At 46.5% G+C, this 27335-nt stretch overlaps 8 non-coding genes across 8 annotated transcripts; all 8 read right to left on the reverse strand.

The window, feature by feature from the left end:
• Positions 1-967: 967 nt before the first annotated feature.
• trnaq-uug (transfer RNA glutamine (anticodon UUG)) lies at positions 968-1039 on the reverse strand. The gene has a single exon. It is a non-coding gene; the product is annotated as a tRNA-Gln (tRNA).
• A 1021-nt stretch (positions 1040-2060) lies between these two features.
• Positions 2061-2132, reverse strand: trnaq-cug (transfer RNA glutamine (anticodon CUG)). Its single transcript has one exon. It is a non-coding gene; the product is annotated as a tRNA-Gln (tRNA).
• A 10251-nt stretch (positions 2133-12383) lies between these two features.
• Positions 12384-12465, reverse strand: trnal-aag (transfer RNA leucine (anticodon AAG)). Its single transcript has one exon. It is a non-coding gene; the product is annotated as a tRNA-Leu (tRNA).
• Positions 12466-14098: 1633 nt separating this feature from the next.
• trnal-aag (transfer RNA leucine (anticodon AAG)) lies at positions 14099-14180 on the reverse strand. Its single transcript has one exon. It is a non-coding gene; the product is annotated as a tRNA-Leu (tRNA).
• A 1608-nt stretch (positions 14181-15788) lies between these two features.
• On the reverse strand, positions 15789-15870 carry trnal-aag (transfer RNA leucine (anticodon AAG)). Its single transcript has one exon. It is a non-coding gene; the product is annotated as a tRNA-Leu (tRNA).
• A 3332-nt stretch (positions 15871-19202) lies between these two features.
• On the reverse strand, positions 19203-19284 carry trnal-aag (transfer RNA leucine (anticodon AAG)). Its single transcript has one exon. It is a non-coding gene; the product is annotated as a tRNA-Leu (tRNA).
• Positions 19285-22616: 3332 nt separating this feature from the next.
• Positions 22617-22698, reverse strand: trnal-aag (transfer RNA leucine (anticodon AAG)). Its single transcript has one exon. It is a non-coding gene; the product is annotated as a tRNA-Leu (tRNA).
• A 3332-nt stretch (positions 22699-26030) lies between these two features.
• Positions 26031-26112, reverse strand: trnal-aag (transfer RNA leucine (anticodon AAG)). The gene has a single exon. It is a non-coding gene; the product is annotated as a tRNA-Leu (tRNA).
• Between the last annotated feature and the right edge of the window lie 1223 nt (positions 26113-27335).

Consider the following 27335-nt stretch of genomic DNA (forward strand, 5'->3'; position numbering starts at 1 on the left):
CAGTCTATCCACGTAACTAAATTCCCTCATCCCTGGAATCATTCTCGTTCATCTTTTCTGCACCCTCTCTTAGACCTTCGCATTTTTCATAAAGTGCGGTGCCCAGATCTGGACACAATACTCCAGATCTGGACACAATACTCCAGTTGTGGTCGAACTAATGTTTCATAAAGGATCATCATGAATTCCGTGCTTTAGTGTTCTATGCCTGTATTTATAAAGCCCAGGATCCCGTATGCTTTTTGAACCGCATTTTCAACCAACCTCGCTACATTCAATGATTTGTGCACTTTTGCCCCATATCTCTCTGCTCCTGTACCCTTTTCGAATTGAGCCCTATTATTTACATTGCTTCTCCTCGTTCTGCCGACCACCGAGATGTATCACCTTGCAATTTTCTGCATTCAATTTCGATATCCTCTTGAAGTCTATCACTATCCTCCTCACTGTTCACTATAATTCCAAGGTTTGTGTCATCTTGAAATTTGGAAATTGTGCCCTGGACACCCAAGTCCAAGTCATTAATAAATATCAAAAAGGGCAGTGGTGCGAGCACCGACCTGTGGGGCACATTACTGTACACCTCCCTCCAATCCGTAAAACAACCGTTCATCACTCCTCTCTGGTTCCTGTTACTGAGGCAATTTTGTATCCATATTGCTACTGCTCCTTTTATCTATGGGTATCAATCTTGATGACAAGGCTATCATAAGGCACTTGTATTAATCGCCTTTTGAAAGTTCACATACGCCACATCAATCGCATTGACCTCAGCATTCTTCTCAGTTACCTCATCAAAAACTCTATCAAGTTAGTTCAAAACGATTTGCCATTAAGAAAAGCCCAAATTTATACAAGGAGCTCGAACCTCGTTGATAGAGGCTCCGAACTTCCTACCAACAGGGATGGGATTCCAGGTGACTTTAATTTGTTTCCCCAAAAGTTACAAACGAAAGGCACAAAGTTGAGGTTCCACCGAGATTTGAACTCGGATTGCTGGATTCAAAGTCCAGAGTGCTCACCATTACACCATGGAACCCATTCGTTAAAACATGCGGCCCCCTTCCCTTCAAGGATACTGGGCTCCATTATCAGCATCGCCATGGCGCTGCATCATTGACTGCACGAGGCGACTGGCAAACGTCTGCCATCAGCAAAACTGCAAGCACTGGTCAATCCCAACCTGCCACTTTGGCCTTTTCTCATCCATACTTCCAGCTTCCCCACTTTTCCCTCTGATAAGTAGAGATGCTCAGCCAATCGCACAGCTGCTGTCAAATCCATCGCTTCCCTCGTTGATGCTTCTGTTTCACACTGCTCAGCGCAGCTCGTCTTGTTGGATAATCAGTGTATAAACATTGCAAGGCACTGATGCATGAAGTTCGGGGTGAAAAGAAAAGAGATCGATCCTCACTGATTAAAGCTGCGAACTCCCCACCAACAGGGATTAGATTCCAAGTGATTTTAACTTGTTTGCCCTCAATTTGCAAACGAAAAGGACAAAATTCGAAGGTTAATCGAGATTTGAATTTGGATCGCTGGAATCCAAGTCCAGAATGCCCTTGTTATTGCACTGTGTGAACCAACTGATTACTTCAGCTGGCACCCACCAGTCAAACACACTTGGCTCTTTTATTAGCACTGCCATAACGCCACATCACTGACACCTCGGGGCTACCGACAAACCTCTCCCATCATCAAAACTGCAACGTCTTGACAAAAAAATGTCAACATTGCCCGAGGACATGATCCAAGCAATTCTTGCCTTTCAAGAAACAGTGCTTTGAATTTCGACATGCTTGATTGCTGAATGCAGATTACAAAGAAATGTTCTGCAAACACCATTCTCTGGTGCAGTGAAACTCAGCATTAAACAAAATACAGCTTTCTCTTCTGTTGATTTTGGAAAGCTGAAGTCCGGTTGAGCTGATGAACTGAAACCGACAGAAGCAACTGGAACCTCATTGATTGACAGCGACTTCCCACCAGCAGGGAGTGGATTCCCGCTGCATTTTGTTTTTTTGCCCTGCAGTTGCAAACGAATGGGACAAAAACAAATCAGGTTCCACCGAGATTCGAACTCGGTTCGCTAGATTCAGAGTCTAAAGTGCTCACCATTACACCATGGAACCCATTTATTAATAAAAGCTGCACCCTCCATCAAAAGTCATTTGGCTCTTTTCTAAGCACGGCCACGTCGCTGCATCACTGACTTCTCGAGGCTGTCACTTTTGATTCTTTTGCCAGTCACCTTAAATCTATGTCCTCTGGTTCTTGACCTTTCCGCCAAAAGGAACAGTTTGTCTCCATTTATTCTGTCAATACCCCTCATGTGTTTAAATAGCTCTATGAAATCTCCTCTCAATCTTCTCTGTTCCAAGAAGAACATCCCCAGCTTCTCCAGTCTATCCACTTAACTAAATTCCCTCATCCCTGGAATCATTCTCGTTCATCTTTTCTGCACCCTCTCTTAGACCTTCGCATTTTTCCTAAAGTGCGGTGCCCAGATCTGGACACAATACTCCAGTTGTGGTCGAACTCATGTTTTATAAAGGATCATCATGAATTCCGTGCTTTTGTGTTCTATGCCTTTATTTATAAAGCCCAGGATCCCGTATGCTTTTTGAACCACATTCTCAACCAGCCTCGCTACATTGTGCACTTTTCCCCCATATCTCTCTGCTCCTGTACCCTTTTCGAATTGAGCCCTCTTATTTACATTGCTTCTCCTCGTTCTTCCGACCACCGAGATGTATCACCTTGCATTTTTCTGCGTTCAATTTCGATATCCTCTTGAAGTCTATCACTATCCTCCTCACTGTTCACTATATTCCAAGGTTTGTGTCATCTTGAAATTTGGAAATTGTGCCCTGTACACCCAAGTCCAAGTCATTAATAAATATCAAAAAGGGCAGTGGTGCGAGCACCGACCTGTGGGGAACATTACTGTACACCTCCCTCCAATCCGAAAAACAACCGTTCATCACTCCTCTCTGGTCCCTGTAACTGAGGCAATTTTGTATCCATATTGCTGCTGCTCCTTTTATTCTATCGGTATCAATCTTGATGACAAGGCTGTCATAAGGCACTTTATTAATCGCCTTTTGAAAGTTTACATACACCACATCAATCGCATTGACCTCAGCATCCTTCTCCGTTATCTCATCAAAAACTCTATCAAGTTAGTTCAATACGATTTGCCTTTAACAAAAGGCCAAATTTCTGCCAGGAGCTCGAGCCTCATTGATTGAGGTTGCGAATTGCCCAGGAACAGCGATGGGATTCCGGGTGCCTCTTATTTATTTCCCCATAAATTACAAACGAATGGGACAAAGGTGGAGGTTCCACCGAGATTTGAATTCGGATCGTTAGATTCAAAGTTCAGACTGCTCACCATTCCACCATGTAACTCATTTATTAAAACAAGCGGCCCCCTCCCTTCAAAGATACTGGGCTCCTTTATCAGCATCGCCATGGCGCTGCATCATTGACTGCACGAGGCTCATGCAAACGTCTGCCATCAGCAGACCTGCAAACACTGGTCAATCCCAACCTGCCATTTTGGCTCCGCCCTTTCTCATCCATACTTTCAGCTTCCCCACTTTTCCCTCTGAAAAGAAAAAATGCTGAGCCAATCACACAGCTGCTGTCAAATCCATCGGTTCCTTCGTTGCTGCTTCTGTTTCACACTGCTCAGCGCAGCTTGTCGTGTTGAATAATCAGTTCATAAACATTGCAAGGCACTGATGCATGAAGTTCGGGGTGAAAAGAAAATAGCTCGATTCTCACTGATGGATGTGGAGATACCGGTGATGGACTGGGGTGGACAAATGTCAGCAGTCTGACAACACCAGGTCATAGTCCAACAGCTTTATTAGAATCACAAACTTGTGATTCCAATAAAGCTTTTCGACTATAACCTAATGTTGTAAGACTCCTCACTGATTGAATCTGCGAACTCCCCACCAACAGGGAGAGCGAGATGCAACCAGACCGCTTCACCAACAGCTCAGGATCCCCACTCTCGAATCCAGCTGCTGCAATCCGCTGTTTAACGGAGAAGCCACACGATGCCATGTCAAAAGCAACGGTTTGCGCAGTTTAGCGGTTATCACGTTCACCTCACATGTGAAAAGTCTCTGGTTTGATCGCAGGCGGGAAAGTTATTTGGGAATTTGCTCTTGTGAAAAGGGGGTGATAATTCGTTGTTCCTTTTAAATTTAGCAACGGCTGCACCACTTTCCTGGTGTCATAAACACTGAAAATTTTAACCAGACTCTTAAAACACAGTATTAAAAATGAGAACGGATGAAAGTTCATCACATGCAAACACAATAACTTACTCACGTGTCACTCTCACTCGGTAACCATGTTCGTATTTTCGTCAGCCAGTTTGCAGAACGTTATCGCTTCATTCATAGCGATTACAACAATTATTTATCTTTCACAGGGTTTCATCAGTTTCGTGCATTCATTTCATAAAGTTCATCACTGTTCTGTGAAAATTATTTTTCTGACCGGGAATCGACCCACACCGCGGCGGGAAAAGCCCCGAATCCAAACCACCAGATGCCGCGCAATGGGTCGACACGAAGAACAAATTAAAAAGCAGAAACAAAAAATGTTGAGAACTCTCAGCAGGTCAGACAGCATCTGTGGAGAGAGAAACAGAGGGAACCTTTCAGGTCGGTGACCCTTCATCAGAACTCGCTCCACAGATGCTGCCTGACTGGCTGAATGTATCCAACATTTTCTGTTGATATTTCAGATTTCCAGCACATTGCTTTTGAAATTAAAGTGTAGCCCAAGTTGATGAAAGTTGCACCAGTGAAAATCCTGGGTGGATATTTAGAAGATGCGACATTGGGAAGGGCTGGACTGCGATTCGAACAGTCCTCCACCCAAAGCTCGGGGAAGTCATTGAAATTTCAAAGAGGACTTGGGACGGGAAAGGAACGACAGGCTCACGTGATTGGTCGTTGGTATTCGGAATGTCCAAAATGCAGTCCCCACTGCTCTGATTACCCGAATCAGACAAATAGTAATTCACAACACAGGACAAATCTATTTGATTTTAGTTTTGGAAAACATTTCACGACAGCAGCTGTCCACCATCAGTTTACTTTTCCAAACTAAAGGGTGTGAAGCTGGCACGAGTGATGATCTGTGCTGTATTATTTCTGAGCAGCAGACTCACCTTGTCCATGAATGCCTACTTGATGGAAGGCGAAGTCCCAATTGGTAGAGGGGATCGGTTTCTCGAGCTGTGATTCATCATCATCTATTTCAGTAATATTCAGGTTTGATTAAATTGAGATGAGATGAAACGAGCAGGTCCAACGAGCTGGTCTGTAATACGACACGGCATTTCGAAAGTTGTCTCTTGCACTTGCAGTGAAGCGGAGGGCAGTTTTCAATCTTAAACCAGCAAGTTAGGTGGCGCAGAAAGTAGTGTAGATGGGAGCAGAAAGTAGTGAAGGGACATTGATGATTAAATGAGAGGGAAAAACTATGACAGATGGACTTCAATGTGGAGAAGTGTGATATAATCCACTTGGAACCTTAAAAAGATCTGAATCAGAGTATTTTCTATATGACGAGAAACTAGGAACTATGGAGTGGCAGAGGGGTTCAGGGGTCTATCTCCATAAAGCACTAAAAACTAGCAGACAAGTACAAAAAATAATTGATGGAATGTGAGCCTTCATCTCAAGGGGCTGGAATAAAAAGCGTGGAAGTTATGCTACGGATGCATTAAGCTATGGTTAGACCACATCTGGAGTACAGCATTCAGTTCAGGGCACCGTACCCCAGAAAGGACATATTGGCCTTGAATGGGGTGTAGAATAGATTCACCAGAATGATACTGGGGCTAAAAGGGTTAAATTATGAGGACAGGTCGTGCAGACGAGACGTGTAGTTTCTTGATTATAGGCGATTAAGGGGTGATCTAATTGTAATGTTTAAAAAGATAGGGTGGAGAGAGAGAGGCAATTTCCTTCGGGGGTGTCTCGAACAAGGGGGCTTAACCTTAAAATTAGAGCAGGGCCTTTCAGGGGTGATGTCAGGAAACACATCTTTACAGGAAGGGTAGCGGGACTCCCACACACTGTGCAGGGCCCAGGCTGTTTTTGGTCAGTGTGCTGAGTGCCACACACCCTGGGGGATTGGCTCAGTTACACATCTCCTGGCTCTCTGAAATGTTTCACTCATCTCAAATCTCCGCGGTCAGACTGCCGATTGTTTATTGATCAGGAAGATGGCTGTTAATAATCTGAGAGACAGTGAAGAGGTGAGAACAGAGAAGCAGGGAATGATCCCAGAACAATAGGAACCAGCAGCTCGCCGTTTGGTCCCTGTGTCAGGGACAATACACAACACCTCAGCTCCTGACCAGGAACAGAGAGCTGCTGTTAACGTGGCCCAGTCCTCGCAAACTGCTGGAATTGTCGGATGGAAAACAGGCTTTTCGTCTCGGAGGCTGCTTTTGGGGCTCAGTGGCTCATCGAAAGAATGATTTTTATTGAAGAGCAGGGCTCTTCTCCATCACAGACTGATACTGTACAGTGCATGGCAGAGTAAAGCTCCCTCTACACTGTGCCATCAAACACTGCGGGGGCAGGTGCAACAAGGGTCAGATCAAGATTAAATCTCCCTCTATACAGTCACAGAGGATGTCATTTGTGATTTTGATAAGGGCCGTTTCAGATCTGTGGCAGGGGTGGAAACCTGATTGGACGGATGTGTGGGAAAGATGGACACGGATTTGCGAGATGACAACACGTTCAAGGGAGGTTGTAGATGGTGTGGTAGTTTGCATGGTCAGATGGTCAAGGTGCGTCTTTTGAGAAGGAGGGTGATGACAGCAGATTTGATAGGGAGGAGGACAGTCCCTGAGGAGAGCGAACCTTTATCAGTGTCAGCTCACATGGGGCCAGGAAGGGAGGTTGGGTGTCCAACAGTTTGGTGGAAATAAGTTCGAAGCATCAGGAGGTGGGTCTCATGTTCAAAATGAGCTCAGAGAGGGCATGAGGAGAGAGAGGAGAGAAACTTCGTGGGCTCGGGGAAGGGAGGGAAGTGGCAGAGGCAGCTGTACTGATGGTCTCAAACGTAGTGACAAAGAAGTCTCTGAGCTTCTCGCACTCACTTCATTGAAGAAAATCTCTCCTCATCCCACCGTGACTGTTTTCCAATTTATCTTAGATGTGTGTCCTCTGGTTATTGAAGCTCCCATTACTGGAAACAGTTTCTCCTTATTTACTCTATCAAAACCTTTCATAATTGTGAACAGCTCCATTGAATCGCACCATAACCTTCTGGGTGTAGTCTCAGTGCCGTTCCTGGTGGCTTTTCCATCGGTTCTCATATTGTCTTCCGGTTCGGGCTCCTTGTTGGTATCCAAATAACGCGATTTCGACTCCAGGTGTTGGATTAGTCAACTTTTCGCCCCAGCCTTCCAATTTGCCTGCAGTGTGGGCTGTGGCTGCTTTTTCCTCCCTCGCTTCTGTGTCTGTCCCACAATCACACTCAGAAATGAGGCAGACCACAGCTATTAAAGTGACCAAAAACCCAAAACCAAAAGCTGAAGTGAAGCAGCAGTTCATGGCCAAGTGTTTGACCACAATCCTTTTATCATTTACTGTAAAATCTGAGTCTCAGTGAAACACACACAGAACATTTTGTAAACACTCTGCCAGTCGGGCCCCATCTGTGGAGAGAACGGACCAATTAACTGAGAGCCTCAATGTGACGATGAACGAGACACGGCCCCCTGTGAGAAAAAAATAACTTGCATTTGCACAGGACCTTTCACATCCTCATGGCATCCCAACTCACTTCACTGGAAGTTCAATCATTATCGTTTTATAAGAGAACGCAGCAGCCTCGTTGTGTACAGCAAGATCCCATAAACCGTGATGAGATATTGAGCAGACCTCCTGTTTGTTGGGTGTTGATGGTTGAGGGAAGAATGTTGGCCAGGAAACCGGTAGAATTCTCTGATCTTCACAAATTGACACGGGAACTTTACACCTCGGAGCAGAAAGAAGGGACCCACATTAAACACCTCATTCAAATGACAGCACCTCTCACAATGTAGCTCCCTCTCAGCACGACACAGTCAGCCTGGATCACATATCCCAGAGCTGGAACTGGAGCTGGAACCCACACCCAACCAAACACCAGCCTGAATCCCTGGTATTACTCTCACCCCTGGCTAGTCATGAACCACACTGTGCCACTCCCAGAGTAACTGATGACCACAGCCTCAGCTCCGGGTCCCGGTCTGAACCATTGCCGCAGCCTGTTATCGCTCTTTGAAAGTGGCGTGGGATTCCCGCGTTCATTCGGTGATGTGCATTGGGGCAGTGGGACGAGGTGGATTGCTCAGGAATAGAGCCGGTACTGACTCGATGGGTCAAATGACATCCTTCCGTGCTGTGACCCTTCTATGATTCTATGATTCCATGTGGGTTGAGAGGGATACATGGAAGTATTCAGAGATGACCTTATCCATGATTGACACGATCAGGAGTAGAGAGGCCACGTGAGATGGCAAGGTCGAAGGGGTGGCCGTGAATATGCGTCGGGGAGTTTCTATGCAGGGAGAGATTAAGTGAGGATAAAGTATCACACAATAGACCTGTTTGCAAAATTGAAGCCCATGGGATTAAATGTCAATTGCAGCGTGGACACAAAATTGGCTGAGGGGCAGAAAACAGAGAGTAGTGGTGAACGGTTGTTTTTCAGACTGGCGGCAAGGAAACAGTGGTGTTCCCCAGGGCTCGGAAATAGGACCACTGCTCTTTTTGATATGTATTAATGAACGGGGTTTGGGTGTACAGGGGATAATTTCAAAGAACTTGCAGATGACACGAAACTCAAAAGTGTAAAAAACAACGTAAAGGATAGTGAAGGACTTCAGTAATACATAGACAGACTGGCGAAATGGGCAGAAACATGGCACATGAAATTTAATGCTAAGAATTGTGAAATGATACATTATGGTAGGAAGAATGAGGGGAGGCAATATAAACTAAATGGTGCAATTTCAGAGGGAGTGCAGTAATAGCGAGACCTGGGATGCATGTACACAAATCTTTGAAGGTGGCAGGACAAGTTGAGAAGGCTGTTAATGAAGCAAATGGGGTCCTTCTCTTTATTAATTGAGGCATAGGATAAAAAGCAAGGAATTAATACTAAACCTTGATAAAACACTGGTTAGGCCTCAGCTGGAGTATTCTATTCAATTCTGGGCACCAAACATTAGGAAGGATGTCACGGCCTTAGAGAGGATGCAGAGGAGATTTACTAGAGTGGTGCCATGGATGAGGGACTTCAGTTGTATGGAGAAACTGAAGAATTGGAGTTGTTCTCCTCAGATCAATGAAGGTTAAGGGGAGGTATGATAGAGATGTTCAAAATCATGAAGCATTTTGATAGAGTAAATAAGGAGAAACTTTCCAGTTGCAGTAGGGCAGTAACATCACAGGTTAGATAAAGAGCAAAGCTGCTCGACACTGTGACATGAAACGGTGCCAGGGCAGCTACAGCACAGGTTGGATACAGATTAAAGCTCCTGGCAAAATGTCCCATCAAACACTGTCAGGGCAGGCACGGCACGGGATTGGTACAGATTAAAGTTCCCTCTGAACTGCCCCATTGAACATTCCCAGGAAAGGTACAGCACGGGTTATATGCAGAATGAAGCTCCCTCGACACTGTTAAATCAAACACTCCCAGGGCAGGTACAACACAGTTTAGATACACAAAATGCTTCCTCTAGTCTGTGCAGATTAGATCTCGCCAAATATTTCAGATACAAGGTGGCTTTGCTGGACACTCTGCTGATGTCTTTCCATATCTCTTCACTGAGTTATGCCTCTCACAATCGCAATGTCCTGGTCTCTCTGCATCTCTGGACTCAGTGACACCGCTCTCCACCTCCCTCTTCGGGTGTCTCTCTGCATCTCTGGACTCAGTTACACTGCCCTCTTCCTCCCTCTTGGGGTGTCTCTCTGCATCTCTGGACTCAGTTACACCGCTCTCTGCCTCCCTCTTCGGGTGTCTCTCTGCATCTCTGGACTCAGTTACACCGCTCTCTTCCTCCCTCTTCGGGTGTCTGTCTGCATCTCTGCACTCAGTTACACCGTTCTCTAACTCCCTCTGCTGATGTCTCTCTGCATCTCTGTGCTCAGTTACACCGCTCTCTACCTCCCTCTGCTGGTGTCTCCCTGTGTCACTCGATCCGCTCTGTTCTGTGTGATGCAAATGGACAATGAGACGGCTGATTAAAAACATGTGGTGCAGTGACTCACACGGACAGAGAGAGACTCAGGCTGAGTGAAGCACAGGGACATTTCCATCGGCTGCAGACTGCACGGCGTTACAAGGGGACATGGGAATGTGTGGAAATCTGGGGATCAAAAAAGGAATGGTGCAGATTGGGAGAAACGAGCAGAACAGATGGGGAGCATGGGGTGAAATCATCGGAAGACAGGTTAAAAACAGACAAGTAACAGAAAAACAAACAGCAGGTTAAAATGAAGAAAATAAACTTATGAAATAGGACAATGGACGTGATTGAATGAAAGGAGGATCCTAAAGACAATGAGTTGTCTCAAAAACAGCTTTTTATTTTTTTTCGCCTTTCAGCTCAGCTCAGGTGTGTGGGATGGAAGAGAAGCCATGTTGACTCTTCACTGCCCTCTGGAGTGTCCGAAAGGCAGCCAATCGGATCAAAACAGCGGTTCTTTTAATTGGAGTCAGGTGACTGCAGGTTGTGCGTGAAATCTCGTGATTGAAATGTGGTTTTCTTGCATTTTGACCGTTGAGTCGAGGATTTTCCATTGAACGAATCAAATAAATGGGCTTTCTGAGCAATATTCATGCGACGAGGTGGCCGAGTGTTTGAGGTGATGGATTCCTAATCCATTGTCCTCTGCACGCATGGTTTTGTATCTCATCCGCGCCATTATTGCATTTACCGTTTGATGTGTCGGTTCCTTCCTGAAATTCAACCAGAAGTCTTGGGCCTCGCTCCAATCCGAAGCCACGGTGGATGAATTTTGCATTGCTCGCTGATCTCTGCTCAAATCAGCAAGGAAAAATTGGTGCACGGAGGTGTTGCGAGTGTTAGATGTGAATAACGTGAAGTATCAAGAAAGTGCACAATGACGCCCCGGTAAAGCGAGTATCTGTCCACAGATAATACCTGACCTGCTGAGTGTTGCCAGCAGTTTCTGGATTTATTTTTGAGATTTCACGATAGCCCTTTTCCTGACAACTTGAAACTTTGCTCAAGGGCGCAGCTTCAAGCACAACTTTCTTGAGCTCTACTCACACACAACATCGCTCTTTACTTTCCTACACACTCGCTTTAAAATCTGGCTTATCCGCGCACAGCTTCCTGCGCCACGAAAATTTGAAACACCTTTCGCTCTTGGCCTGCAATCGCTCCTTTTTCGCCACAGGCGCTCTTTACATTTATCCTCTACTCGATTCAATCCCATGTTTAAACAGAACTATTAAGATCAAGGCGGAACACTTCCGATCTTCCTGGGCCGCCCCAACTTGCCAAATGTGCACCTGTCAAGCGCCACTCGCAGCTCTGCAGCGCTGCCCGTCGGTCACGCAACTCAACTGCTGAAAGAAAAAATCCAAAAAGCATCAAAACAAAATCCAGTTCTTCAGTTACCATCACCTGGATCACAAGATTCGACAAGTAAAATTCGTGAACAATCGGGCGGCTGTCTTTCCAGAGGCCAGCCCTGCTTTCATCGTGTTTGTCTGTCGAGCGGTCACGCAGATCGAAATGTATCGACTGGTTTCAAGGCGCAAATGAACATTGGTGCGAATCGGACATCTGCCCAATCGAAACAGTGGTCGCAGCAGAACAAACTTAAAGGCGTGAGATCATGAAAGTGAATGCTGGAGTCGGCAATGCAGCAGGAAAGTTTCCATGAAGTGGAAGGAAGAAAGGAAAGGCGGCATATTGGCTGTGGAAGGAAGAAAAAGTGGGGAAAACAGGCCAGTTTGAACTGTGGAGCATCAAGTACAGGCATGTGAGAGTGCTGGATTTGAAGGAATGGTTAGGTTTTTGCCAGCAACAAAAAATATTTCTTTTTTGTGCAAAAGATTGATTTCTTGCTGCATTCTATTGGTGTATGTGGTAGAGAACAAAAGAGGTAATCGAAACTATACTGTAGCTCGTATTCAAACCGAACAAACTGCGACCTCAACGCAGAACATGGACAAGGATACGATCAAGGCGAAGCGCATCAGGTGGGGCAGTCATGCCCGAACAACAGCAAAGTCGCGCCCGGTGCTGCTTGGAAAACAAGGATGTTTGGTGATGAGGAAAAAATAGCAAGCACTTTACACGCTGGCAGCGGTGGGATTCGAACCCACGCCCCCGAAGAGACTGGAGCCTTAATCCAGCGCCTTCGACCGCTCGGCCACGCGGCCACGCGACCACATTTCAAAGTTCTGCCTTCAGAACATGATATCTGGTGATTGAAATGTGGTTTTCTTGCATTTTGACCTTTGAGTCGAGGATTTTCCATTGAACGAATCAAATAAATGGGCTTTCTGAGCAATATTCATGCGACGAGGTGGCCGAGTGTTTGAGGTGATGGATTCCTAATCCATTGTGCTCTGCACGCATGGTTTTGTATCTCATCCGCGCCATTATTGCATTTACCGTTTGATGTGTCGGTTCCTTCCTGAAATTCAACCAGAAGTCGTGGGCCTCGCTCCAATCCGAAGCCACGGTGGATGAATTTTGCATTGCTCGCTCATCTCTGCTCAAATCAGCAAGGTCCTGATTGGTGCACGGAGGTGTTGCGAGTGTTAGATGTGAATAACGTGAAGTATCAAGAAAGTGCACAATGACGCCCCGGTAAAGCGAGTATCTGTCCACAGATAATACCTGACCTGCTGAGTGTTGCCAGCAGTTTCTGGATTTATTTTTGAGCTTTCACGATAGCCCTTTTCCTGACAACTTGAAACTTTACTCAAGGGCGCAGCTTCAAGCACAACTTTCTTGAGCTCTACTCACACACAACATCGCTCTTTGCTTTCCGACACACTCGCTTTAAAATCTGGCTTATGCGCACACAGCTTCCTGCGCCAGGAAAATTTGAAACACCTTTCGCTCCTGGCCTGCAATCGCTCCTTTTTCGCCACAGGCGCTCTTTACATTTATCCTCTACTCGATTCAATCCCATGTTTAAACAGAACTATTAAGATCAAGGCGGAACACGTCCGATCTTCCTGGGCCGCCCCAACTTGCCAAATGTGCACCTCTCAACCGCCACTCGCTGCTCTGCAGCGCTGCTCGTCGGTCACGCAACTCAACTGCTGAAAGAAAAAATCCAAAAAGCATCAAAACAAAATCCAGTTCTTCAGTTACCATCACCTGGATCACAAGATTCGACAAGTAAAATAAGTGAACAATCGGGCGGCTGGCTTTCCAGAGGCCAGCACTGCTTTCATCGTGTTTGTCTGTCGAGCGGTCACGCAGATCGAAATGTATCGACTGGTATCAAGGAGCAAATGAACATTGGTGCGAATCGGACATCTGCCCAATAGAAACAGTGGTCGCAGCAGAACAAACTTGAAGGCGTGCGATCATGAAAGTGAATGCTGGAGTCGGCAATGCCGCAGGAAAGTTTCCATGAAGTGGAAGGAAGAAAGGAAAGGCGGCATATTGGCTGTGGAAGGAAGAAAAAGTGGGGAAAACTGGCCAGTTTGAACTGTGGAGCATCAAGAACAGGCATGTGAGAGTGCTGGATTTGAAGGAATGGTTCGGTTTTTGCCAGCAACAAAAAATATTTTTTTTTTGTGCAAAAGATTGATTTCTTGCTGCATTCTATTAGTGTATGTGGTAGAGAACAAAAGAGGTAATCGAAACGAAACTGTAGCTCGTATTCAAACCGAACAAACTGCGACCTCAACGCAGAGCATGGACGAGGATACGATCAAGGCGAAGCGCATCAGGTGGGGCAGTCATGCCCGAACAACAGCAATGTCGCGCCCGGTGCTGCTTGGAAAAGAAGGATGTTTGGTGATGAGGAAAAAATAGCAAGCACTTTAACGCTGGCAACGGTGGGATTCGAACCCACGCCCCCGAAGAGACTGGAGCCTTAATCCAGCGCCTTAGACCGCTCGGCCACGCTACCACCTGTCAAAGCTGTGCCTTCAGAATCTGATAACTGGTGATTGAAATGTGGTTTTCTTGCATTTTGACCTTTGAGTCGAGGATTTTCCATTGAACGAATCAAATAAATGGGCTTTCTGAGCAATATTCATGCGACGAGGTGGCCGAGTGTTTGAGGTGATGGATTCCTAATCCATTGTGCTCTGCACGCATGGTTTTGTATCTCATCCGCGCCATTATTGCATTTACCGTTTGATATGTCGGTTCCTTCCTGAAATTCAACCAGAAGTCTTGGGCCTCGCTCCAATCCGAAGCCACGGTGGATGAATTTTGCATTGCTCGCTGATCTCTGCTCAAATCAGCAAGGAAAAATTGGTGCACGGAGGTGTTGCGAGTGTTAGATGTGAATAACGTGAAGTATCAATAAAGTGCACAATGACGCCCCGGTAAAGCGAGTATCTGTCCACAGATAATACCTGACCTGCTGAGTGTTGCCAGCAGTTTCTGGATTTATTGTTGAGCTTTCACGATAGCCCTTTTCCTGACAACTTGAAACTTTACTCAAGGGCGCAGCTTCAAGCACAACTTTCTTGAGCTCTCCTCACACACAACATCGCTCTTTGCTTTCCGACACACTCGCTTTAAAATCTGGCTTATCCGCACACAGCTTCCTGCGCCACGAAAATTTGAAACACCTTTCGCTCTTGGCCTGCAATCGCTCCTTTTTCGCCACAGGCGCTCTTTACTTTTATCCTCTACTCGATTCAATCCCATGTTTAAACAGAACTATTAAGATCAAGGCGGAACACGTCCGATCTTCCTGGGCCGCCCCAACTTGCCAAATGTGCACCTCTCAACCGCCACTCGCAGCTCTGTAGCGCTGCCCGTCGGTCACGCAACTCAACTGCTGAAAGAAAAAATCCAAAAAGCATCAAAACAAAATCCAGTTCTTCAGTTACCATCACCTGGATCACAAGATTCGACAAGTAATATTCGTGAACAATCGGGCGGCTGTCTTTCCAGAGGCCAGCCCTGCTTTCATCGTGTTTGTCTGTCGAGCGGTCACGCAGATCGAAATGTATCGACTGGTTTCAAGGCGCAAATGAACATTGGTGCGAATCGGACATCTGCCCAACAGAAACAGTGGTCGCAGCAGAACAAACTTAAAGGCGTGAGATCATGAAAGTGAATGCTGGAGTCGGCAATGCCGCTGGAAAGTTTCCATGAAGTGGAAGGAAGAAAGGAAAGGCGGCATATTGGCTGTGGAAGGAAGAAAAAGTGGGGAAAACAGGCCAGTTTGAACTGTGGAGCATCAAGTACGGGCATGTGAGCGTGCTGGATTTGAAGGAATGGTTCGGTTTTTGCCAGCAACAAAAAATATTTCTTTTTTGTGCAAAAGATTGATTTCTTGCTGCATTCTATTAGTGTATGTGGTAGAGAACAAAAGAGGTAATCGAAACTATACTGTAGCTCGTATTCAAATCGAACAAACTGCGACCTCAACGCAGAGCATGGACGAGGATACGATCAAGGCGAAGCGCATCAGGTGGGGCAGTCATGCCCGAACAACAGCAATGTCGCGCCCGGTGTTGCTTGGTGATGAGGAAAAAACAGCAAGCACTTCACAAGCTGGCAGCGGTGGGATTCGAACCCACGCCCCCGAAAAGGTTGGAGCCTTAATCCAGCGCCTTAGACCGCTCGGCCACGCTACCACCTGTCAAAGCTGTGCCTTCAGAATCTGATAACTGGTGATTGAAATGTGGTTTTCTTGCATTTTGACCTTTGAGTCGAGGATTTTCCATTGAACGAATCAAATAAATGGGCTTTCTGAGCAATATTCATGCGACGAGGTGGCCGAGTGTTTGAGGTGATGGATTCCTAATCCATTGTGCTCTGCACGCATGGTTTTGTATCTCATCCGCGCCATTATTGCATTTACCGTTTGATGTGTCGGTTCCTTCCTGAAATTCAACCAGAAGTCTTGGGCCTCGCTCCAATCCGAAGCCACGGTGGATGAATTTTGCATTGCTCGCTGATCTCTGCTCAAATCAGCAAGGAAAAATTGGTGCACGGAGGTGTTGCGTGTGTAAGATATGAATAACGTGAAGTATCAATAAAGTGCACAATGACGCCCCGGTAAAGCGAGTATCTGTCCACAGATGATACCTGACCTGCTGAGTGTTGCCAGCAGTTTCTGGATTTATTGTTGAGCTTTCACGATAGCCCTTTTCCTGACAACTTGAAACTTTACTCAAGGGCGCAGCTTCAAGCACAACTTTCTTGAGCTCTCCTCACACACAACATCGCTCTTTGCTTTCCGACACACTCGCTTTAAAATCTGGCTTATCCGCACACAGCTTCCTGCGCCACGAAAATTTGAAACACCTTTCGCTCTTGGCCTGCAATCGCTCCTTTTTCGCCACAGGCGCTCTTTACATTTATCCTCTACTCGATTCAATCCCATGTTTAAACAGAACTATTAAGATCAAGGCGGAACACGTCCGATCTTCCTGGGCCGCCCCAACTTGCCAAATGTGCACCTCTCAACCGCCACTCGCAGCTCTGTTGCGCTGCCCGTCGGTCACGCAACTCAACTGCTGAAAGAAAAAATCCAAAAAGCATCAAAACAAAATCCAGTTCTTCAGTTACCATCACCTGGATCACAAGATTCGACAAGTAATATTCGTGAACAATCGGGCGGCTGTCGTTCCAGAGGCCAGCCCTGCTTTCATCGTGTTTGTCTGTCGAGCGGTCACGCAGATCGAAATGTATCGACTGGTTTCAAGGAGCAAATGAACATTGGTGCGAATCGGACATCTGCCCAATAGAAACAGTGGTCGCAGCAGAACAAACTTGAAGGCGTGCGATCATGAAAGTGAATGCTGGAGTCGGCAATGCCGCAGGAAAGTTTCCATGAAGTGGAAGGAAGAAAGGAAAGGCGGCATATTGGCTGTGGAAGGAAGAAAAAGTGGGGAAAACAGGCCAGTTTGAACTGTGGAGCATCAAGTACAGGCATGTGAGCGTGCTGGATTTGAAGGAATGGTTAGGTTTTTGCCAGCAACAAAAAATATTTCTTTTTTGTGCAAAAGATTGATTTCTTGCTGCATTCTATTAGTGTATGTGGTAGAGAACAAAAGAGGTAATCGAAACTATACTGTAGCTCGTATTCAAACCGAACAAACTGCGACCTCAACGCAGAGCATGGACGAGGATACGATCAAGGCGAAGCGCATCAGGTGGGGCAGTCATGCCCGAACAACAGCAATGTCGCGCCCGGTGCTGCTTGGAAAAGAAGGATGTTTGGTGATGAGGAAAAAATAGCAAGCACTTTACACGCTGGCAGCGGTGGGATTCGAACCTACGCCCCCGAAGAGACTGGAGCCTGAATGAATCGCCTAAGACCGCTCGGCCACGCTAACACCTGTCAAAATTCTGCCTTCAGAATCTGATATCTGGTGATTGAAATGTGGTTTTCTTGCATTTTGACCTTTGAGTCGAGGATTTTCCATTGAACGAATCAAATAAATGGGCTTTCTGAGCAATATTCATGCGACGAGGTGGCCGAGTGTTTGAGGTGATGGATTCCTAATCCATTGTGCTCTGCACGCATGGTTTTGTATCTCATCCGCGCCATTATTGCATTTACCGTTTGATGTGTCGGTTCCTTCCTGAAATTCAACCAGAAGTCTTGGGCCTCGCTCCAATCCGAAGCCACGGTAGATCAATTTTGCATTGCTCGCTGATCTCTGCTCAAATCAGCAAGGAAAAATTGGTGCACGGAGGTGTTGCGAGTGTTAGATGTGAATAACGTGAAGTATCAATAATGTGCACAATGACGCCCCGGTAAAGCGAGTATCTGTCCACAGATAATACCTGACCTGCTGAGTGTTGCCAGCAGTTTCTGGATTTATTTTTGAGCTTTCACGATAGCCCTTTTCCTGACAACTTGAAACTTTACTCAAGGGCGCAGCTTCAAGCACAACTGTCTTGAGCTCTACTCACACACAACATCGCTCTTTACTTTCCGACACACTCGCTTTAAAATCTGGCTTATCCGCACACAGCTTCCTGCGCCACGAAAATCTGAACCACCTTTCGCTCTTGGCCTGCAATCGCTCCTTTTTCGCCACAGGCGCTCTTTACATTTATCCTCTACTCGATTCAATCCCATGTTTAAACAGAACTATTAAGATCAAGGCGGAACACTTCCGATCTTCCTGGGCCGCCCCAACTTGCCAAATGTGCACCTCTCAACCGCCACTCGCAGCTCTGTCGCGCTGCCCGTCGGTCACGCAACTCAACTGCTGAAAGAAAAAAATCCAAAAAGCATCAAAACAAAATCCAGTTCTTCAGTTACCATCACCTGGATCACAAGATTCGACAAGTAAAATTCGTGAACAATCGGGCGGCTGTCTTTCCAGAGGCCAGCCCTGCTTTCATCGTGTTTGTCTGTCGAGCGGTCACGCAGATCGAAATGTATCGACTGGTTTCAAGGCGCAAATGAACATTGGTGCGAATCGGACATCCGCCCAATAGAAACAGTGTTCGCAGCAGAACAAACTTCAAGGCGTGAGATCATGAAAGTGAATGCTGGAGTCGGCAATGCAGCAGGAATGTTTCCATGAAGTGGAAGGAAGAAAGGAAAGGCGGCATATTGGCTGTGGAAGGAAGAAGAAGTGGGGAAAACAGGCCAGTTTGAACTGTGGAGCATCAAGTACAGGCATGTGAGAGTGCTGGATTTGAAGGAATGGTTAGGTTTTTGTCAGCAACAAAAAATATTTCTTTTTTGTGCAAAATGTTGATTTCTTGCTGCATTCTATTGGTGTATGTGGTAGAGAACAAAAGAGGTAATCGAAACTATACTGCAGCTCGTATTCAAACCGAACAAACTGCGACCTCAACGCAGAGCATGGATGTGGATACGATCAAGGCGAAGCGCATCAGGTGGGGCAGTCATGCCCGAACAACAGCAATGTCCCGCCTGGTGATGCTTGGAAAAGAAGGATGTTTGGTGATGAGGAAAAAATAGCAAGCACTTTGACGCTGGCAACGGTGGGATTCGAACCCACGCCCCCGAAGAGACTGGAGCCTTAATCCAGCGCCTTAGACCGCTCGGCCACGCTACCACCTGTCAAAGCTGTGCCTTCAGAATCTGATAACTGGTGATTGAAATGTGGTTTTCTTGCATTTTGACCTTTGAGTCGAGGATTTTCCATTGAACGAATCAAATAAATGGGCTTTCTGAGCAATATTCATGCGACGAGGTGGCCGAGTGTTTGAGGTGATGGATTCCTAATCCATTGTGCTCTGCACGCATGGTTTTGTATCTCATCCGCGCCATTATTGCATTTACCGTTTGATATGTCGGTTCCTTCCTGAAATTCAACCAGAAGTCTTGGGCCTCGCTCCAATCCGAAGCCACGGTAGATCAATTTTGCATTGCTCGCTGATCTCTGCTCAAATCAGCAAGGAAAAATTGGAGCACGGAGGTGTTGCGAGTGTTAGATGTGAATAACGTGAAGTATCAAGAAAGTGCACAATGACGCCCCGGTAAAGCGAGTATCTGTCCACAGATAATACCTGACCTGCTGAGTGTTGCCAGCAGTTTCTGGATTTATTTTTGAGCTTTCACGATAGCCCTTTTCCTGACAACTTGAAACTTTACTCAAGGGCGCAGCTTCAAGCACAACTTTCTTGAGCTCTCCTCACACACAACATCGCTCTTTGCTTTCCGACACACTCGCTTTAAAATCTGGCTTATCCGCACACAGCTTCCTGCGCCACGAAAATTTGAAACACCTTTCGCTCTTGGCCTGCAATCGCTCCTTTTTCGCCACAGGCGCTCTTTACATTTATCCTCTACTCGATTCAATCCCATGTTTAAACAGAACTATTAAGATCAAGGCGGAACACGTCCGATCTTCCTGGGCCGCCCCAACTTGCCAAATGTGCACCTCTCAACCGCCACTCGCAGCTCTGTTGCGCTGCCCGTCGGTCACGCAACTCAACTGCTGAAAGAAAAAATCCAAAAAGCATCAAAACAAAATCCAGTTCTTCAGTTACCATCACCTGGATCACAAGATTCGACAAGTAATATTCGTGAACAATCGGGCGGCTGTCGTTCCAGAGGCCAGCCCTGCTTTCATCGTGTTTGTCTGTCGAGCGGTCACGCAGATCGAAATGTATCGACTGGTTTCAAGGAGCAAATGAACATTGGTGCGAATCGGACATCTGCCCAATAGAAACAGTGGTCGCAGCAGAACAAACTTGAAGGCGTGCGATCATGAAAGTGAATGCTGGAGTCGGCAATGCCGCAGGAAAGTTTCCATGAAGTGGAAGGAAGAAAGGAAAGGCGGCATATTGGCTGTGGAAGGAAGAAAAAGTGGGGAAAACAGGCCAGTTTGAACTGTGGAGCATCAAGTACAGGCATGTGAGCGTGCTGGATTTGAAGGAATGGTTAGGTTTTTGCCAGCAACAAAAAATATTTCTTTTTTGTGCAAAAGATTGATTTCTTGCTGCATTCTATTAGTGTATGTGGTAGAGAACAAAAGAGGTAATCGAAACTATACTGTAGCTCGTATTCAAACCGAACAAACTGCGACCTCAACGCAGAGCATGGACGAGGATACGATCAAGGCGAAGCGCATCAGGTGGGGCAGTCATGCCAGAACAACAGCAATGTCGCGCCCGGTGCTGCTTGGAAAAGAAGGATGTTTGGTGATGAGGAAAAAATAGCAAGCACTTTACACGCTGGCAGCGGTGGGATTCGAACCTACGCCCCCGAAGAGACTGGAGCCTGAATGAATCGCCTAAGACCGCTCGGCCACGCTAACACCTGTAAAAGCTCTGCCTTCAGAATCTGATATCTGGTGATTGAAATGTGTTTTTCTTGCATTTTGACCTTTGAGTCGAGGATTTTCCATTGAACGAATCAAATAAATGGGCTTTCTGAGCAATATTCATGCGACGAGGTGGCCGAGTGTTTGAGGTGATGGATTCCTAATCCATTGTGCTCTGCACGCATGGTTTTGTATCTCATCCGCGCCATTATTGCATTTACCGTTTGATGTGTCGGTTCCTTCCTGAAATTCAACCAGAAGTCTTGGGCCTCGCTCCAATCCGAAGCCACGGTAGATCAATTTTGCATTGCTCGCTGATCTCTGCTCAAATCAGCAAGGAAAAATTGGTGCACGGAGGTGTTGCGAGTGTTAGATGTGAATAACGTGAAGTATCAATAATGTGCACAATGACGCCCCGGTAAAGCGAGTATCTGTCCACAGATAATACCTGACCTGCTGAGTGTTGCCAGCAGTTTCTGGATTTATTTTTGAGCTTTCACGATAGCCCTTTTCCTGACAACTTGAAACTTTACTCAAGGGCGCAGCTTCAAGCACAACTGTCTTGAGCTCTACTCACACACAACATCGCTCTTTACTTTCCGACACACTCGCTTTAAAATCTGGCTTATCCGCACACAGCTTCCTGCGCCACGAAAATCTGAACCACCTTTCGCTCTTGGCCTGCAATCGCTCCTTTTTCGCCACAGGCGCTCTTTACATTTATCCTCTACTCGATTCAATCCCATGTTTAAACAGAACTATTAAGATCAAGGCGGAACACTTCCGATCTTCCTGGGCCGCCCCAACTTGCCAAATGTGCACCTCTCAACCGCCACTCGCAGCTCTGTCGCGCTGCCCGTCGGTCACGCAACTCAACTGCTGAAAGAAAAAAATCCAAAAAGCATCAAAACAAAATCCAGTTCTTCAGTTACCATCACCTGGATCACAAGATTCGACAAGTAAAATTCGTGAACAATCGGGCGGCTGTCTTTCCAGAGGCCAGCCCTGCTTTCATCGTGTTTGTCTGTCGAGCGGTCACGCAGATCGAAATGTATCGACTGGTTTCAAGGCGCAAATGAACATTGGTGCGAATCGGACATCCGCCCAATAGAAACAGTGTTCGCAGCAGAACAAACTTCAAGGCGTGAGATCATGAAAGTGAATGCTGGAGTCGGCAATGCAGCAGGAATGTTTCCATGAAGTGGAAGGAAGAAAGGAAAGGCGGCATATTGGCTGTGGAAGGAAGAAGAAGTGGGGAAAACAGGCCAGTTTGAACTGTGGAGCATCAAGTACAGGCATGTGAGAGTGCTGGATTTGAAGGAATGGTTAGGTTTTTGTCAGCAACAAAAAATATTTCTTTTTTGTGCAAAATGTTGATTTCTTGCTGCATTCTATTGGTGTATGTGGTAGAGAACAAAAGAGGTAATCGAAACTATACTGCAGCTCGTATTCAAACCGAACAAACTGCGACCTCAACGCAGAGCATGGATGTGGATACGATCAAGGCGAAGCGCATCAGGTGGGGCAGTCATGCCCGAACAACAGCAATGTCCCGCCTGGTGATGCTTGGAAAAGAAGGATGTTTGGTGATGAGGAAAAAATAGCAAGCACTTTGACGCTGGCAACGGTGGGATTCGAACCCACGCCCCCGAAGAGACTGGAGCCTTAATCCAGCGCCTTAGACCGCTCGGCCACGCTACCACCTGTCAAAGCTGTGCCTTCAGAATCTGATAACTGGTGATTGAAATGTGGTTTTCTTGCATTTTGACCTTTGAGTCGAGGATTTTCCATTGAACGAATCAAATAAATGGGCTTTCTGAGCAATATTCATGCGACGAGGTGGCCGAGTGTTTGAGGTGATGGATTCCTAATCCATTGTGCTCTGCACGCATGGTTTTGTATCTCATCCGCGCCATTATTGCATTTACCGTTTGATATGTCGGTTCCTTCCTGAAATTCAACCAGAAGTCTTGGGCCTCGCTCCAATCCGAAGCCACGGTAGATCAATTTTGCATTGCTCGCTGATCTCTGCTCAAATCAGCAAGGAAAAATTGGAGCACGGAGGTGTTGCGAGTGTTAGATGTGAATAACGTGAAGTATCAAGAAAGTGCACAATGACGCCCCGGTAAAGCGAGTATCTGTCCACAGATAATACCTGACCTGCTGAGTGTTGCCAGCAGTTTCTGGATTTATTTTTGAGCTTTCACGATAGCCCTTTTCCTGACAACTTGAAACTTTACTCAAGGGCGCAGCTTCAAGCACAACTTTCTTGAGCTCTCCTCACACACAACATCGCTCTTTGCTTTCCGACACACTCGCTTTAAAATCTGGCTTATCCGCACACAGCTTCCTGCGCCACGAAAATTTGAAACACCTTTCGCTCTTGGCCTGCAATCGCTCCTTTTTCGCCACAGGCGCTCTTTACATTTATCCTCTACTCGATTCAATCCCATGTTTAAACAGAACTATTAAGATCAAGGCGGAACACGTCCGATCTTCCTGGGCCGCCCCAACTTGCCAAATGTGCACCTCTCAACCGCCACTCGCAGCTCTGTTGCGCTGCCCGTCGGTCACGCAACTCAACTGCTGAAAGAAAAAATCCAAAAAGCATCAAAACAAAATCCAGTTCTTCAGTTACCATCACCTGGATCACAAGATTCGACAAGTAATATTCGTGAACAATCGGGCGGCTGTCGTTCCAGAGGCCAGCCCTGCTTTCATCGTGTTTGTCTGTCGAGCGGTCACGCAGATCGAAATGTATCGACTGGTTTCAAGGAGCAAATGAACATTGGTGCGAATCGGACATCTGCCCAATAGAAACAGTGGTCGCAGCAGAACAAACTTGAAGGCGTGCGATCATGAAAGTGAATGCTGGAGTCGGCAATGCCGCAGGAAAGTTTCCATGAAGTGGAAGGAAGAAAGGAAAGGCGGCATATTGGCTGTGGAAGGAAGAAAAAGTGGGGAAAACAGGCCAGTTTGAACTGTGGAGCATCAAGTACAGGCATGTGAGCGTGCTGGATTTGAAGGAATGGTTAGGTTTTTGCCAGCAACAAAAAATATTTCTTTTTTGTGCAAAAGATTGATTTCTTGCTGCATTCTATTAGTGTATGTGGTAGAGAACAAAAGAGGTAATCGAAACTATACTGTAGCTCGTATTCAAACCGAACAAACTGCGACCTCAACGCAGAGCATGGACGAGGATACGATCAAGGCGAAGCGCATCAGGTGGGGCAGTCATGCCAGAACAACAGCAATGTCGCGCCCGGTGCTGCTTGGAAAAGAAGGATGTTTGGTGATGAGGAAAAAATAGCAAGCACTTTACACGCTGGCAGCGGTGGGATTCGAACCTACGCCCCCGAAGAGACTGGAGCCTGAATGAATCGCCTAACACCGCTCGGCCACGCTAACACCTGTCAAAGCTCTGCCTTCAGAATCTGATATCTGGTGATTGAAATGTGGTTTTCTTGCATTTTGACCTTTGATTCGAGGATTTTCCATTGAACGAATCAAATAAATGGGCTTTCTGAGCAATATTCATGCGACGAGGTGGCCGAGTGTTTGAGGTGATGGATTCCTAATCCATTGTGCTCTGCACGCATGGTTTTGTATCTCATCCGCGCCATTATTGCATTTACCGTTTGATGTGTCGGTTCCTTCCTGAAATTCAACCAGAAGTCTTGGGCCTCGCTCCAATCCGAAGCCACGGTAGATCAATTTTGCATTGCTCGCTGATCTCTGCTCAAATCAGCAAGGAAAAATTGGTGCACGGAGGTGTTGCGAGTGTTAGATGTGAATAACGTGAAGTATCAATAATGTGCACAATGACGCCCCGGTAAAGCGAGTATCTGTCCACAGATAATACCTGACCTGCTGAGTGTTGCCAGCAGTTTCTGGATTTATTTTTGAGCTTTCACGATAGCCCTTTTCCTGACAACTTGAAACTTTACTCAAGGGCGCAGCTTCAAGCACAACTTTCTTGAGCTCTACTCACACACAACATCGCTCTTTACTTTCCGACACACTCGCTTTAAAATCTGGCTTATCCGCACACAGCTTCCTGCGCCACGAAAATCTGAACCACCTTTCGCTCTTGGCCTGCAATCGCTCCTTTTTCGCCACAGGCGCTCTTTACATTTATCCTCTACTCGATTCAATCCCATGTTAAAACAGAACTATTAAGATCAAGGCGGAACACTTCCGATCTTCCTGGGCCGCCCCAACTTGCCAAATGTGCACCTCTCAACCGCCACTCGCAGCTCTGTCGCGCTGCCCGTCGGTCACGCAACTCAACTGCTGAAAGAAAAAAATCCAAAAAGCATCAAAACAAAATCCAGTTCTTCAGTTACCATCACCTGGATCACAAGATTCGACAAGTAAAATTCGTGAACAATCGGGCGGCTGTCTTTCCAGAGGCCAGCCCTGCTTTCATCGTGTTTGTCTGTCGAGCGGTCACGCAGATCGAAATGTATCGACTGGTTTCAAGGCGCAAATGAACATTGGTGCGAATCGGACATCCGCCCAATAGAAACAGTGTTCGCAGCAGAACAAACTTCAAGGCGTGAGATCATGAAAGTGAATGCTGGAGTCGGCAATGCAGCAGGAATGTTTCCATGAAGTGGAAGGAAGAAAGGAAAGGCGGCATATTGGCTGTGGAAGGAAGAAGAAGTGGGGAAAACAGGCCAGTTTGAACTGTGGAGCATCAAGTACAGGCATGTGAGAGTGCTGGATTTGAAGGAATGGTTAGGTTTTTGTCAGCAACAAAAAATATTTCTTTTTTGTGCAAAATGTTGATTTCTTGCTGCATTCTATTGGTGTATGTGGTAGAGAACAAAAGAGGTAATCGAAACTATACTGCAGCTCGTATTCAAACCGAACAAACTGCGACCTCAACGCAGAGCATGGATGTGGATACGATCAAGGCGAAGCGCATCAGGTGGGGCAGTCATGCCCGAACAACAGCAATGTCCCGCCTGGTGATGCTTGGAAAAGAAGGATGTTTGGTGATGAGGAAAAAATAGCAAGCACTTTGACGCTGGCAACGGTGGGATTCGAACCCACGCCCCCGAAGAGACTGGAGCCTTAATCCAGCGCCTTAGACCGCTCGGCCACGCTACCACCTGTCAAAGCTGTGCCTTCAGAATCTGATAACTGGTGATTGAAATGTGGTTTTCTTGCATTTTGACCTTTGAGTCGAGGATTTTCCATTGAACGAATCAAATAAATGGGCTTTCTGAGCAATATTCATGCGACGAGGTGGCCGAGTGTTTGAGGTGATGGATTCCTAATCCATTGTGCTCTGCACGCATGGTTTGTATCTCATCCGCGCCATTATTGCATTTACCGTTTGATATTTCGGTTCCTTCCTGAAATTCAACCAGAAGTCTTGGGCCTCGCTCCAATCCGAAGCCACGGTAGATCAATTTTGCATTGCTCGCTGATCTCTGCTCAAATCAGCAAGGAAAAATTGGAGCACGGAGGTGTTGCGAGTGTTAGATGTGAATAACGTGAAGTATCAAGAAAGTGCACAATGACGCCCCGGTAAAGCGAGTATCTGTCCACAGATAATACCTGACCTGCTGAGTGTTGCCAGCAGTTTCTGGATTTATTTTTGAGCTTTCACGATAGCCATTTTCCTGACAACTTGAAAGTTTACTCAAGGGCGCAGCTTCAAGCACAACTTTCTTGAGCTCTACTCACACACAACATCGCTCTTTACTTTCCGACACACTCGCTTTAAAATCTGGCTTATCCGCACACAGCTTCCTGCGCCACGAAAATCTGAACCACCTTTCGCTCTTGGCCTGCAATCGCTCCTTTTTCGCCACAGGCGCTCTTTACATTTATCCTCTACTCGATTCAATCCCATGTTGAAACAGAACTATTAAGATCAAGAAGGAACACTTCCGATCTTCCTGGGCCGCCCCAACTTGCCAAATGTGCACCTCTCAACCGCCACTCGCAGCTCTGTCGCGCTGCCCGTCGGTCACGCAACTCAACTGCTGAAAGAAAAAAATCCAAAAAGCATCAAAACAAAATCCAGTTCTTCAGTTACCATCACCTGGATCACAAGATTCGACAAGTAAAATTCCTGAACAATCGGGCGGCTGTCTTTCCAGAGGCCAGCCCTGCTTTCATCGTGTTTGTCTGTCGAGCGGTCACGCAGATCGAAATGTATCGACTGGTTTCAAGGCGCAAATGAACATTGGTGCGAATCGGACATCTGCCCAATAGAAACAGTGGTCGCAGCAGAAAAAACTTGAAGGCGTGCGATCATGAAAGTGAATGCTGGAGTCGGCAATGCCGCAGGAAAGTTTCCATGAAGTGGAAGGAAGAAAGGA

This window comes from Heptranchias perlo, chromosome 35 (assembly GCF_035084215.1).
Source record: "Heptranchias perlo isolate sHepPer1 chromosome 35, sHepPer1.hap1, whole genome shotgun sequence".
NCBI lineage: Eukaryota > Metazoa > Chordata > Chondrichthyes > Hexanchiformes > Hexanchidae > Heptranchias > Heptranchias perlo.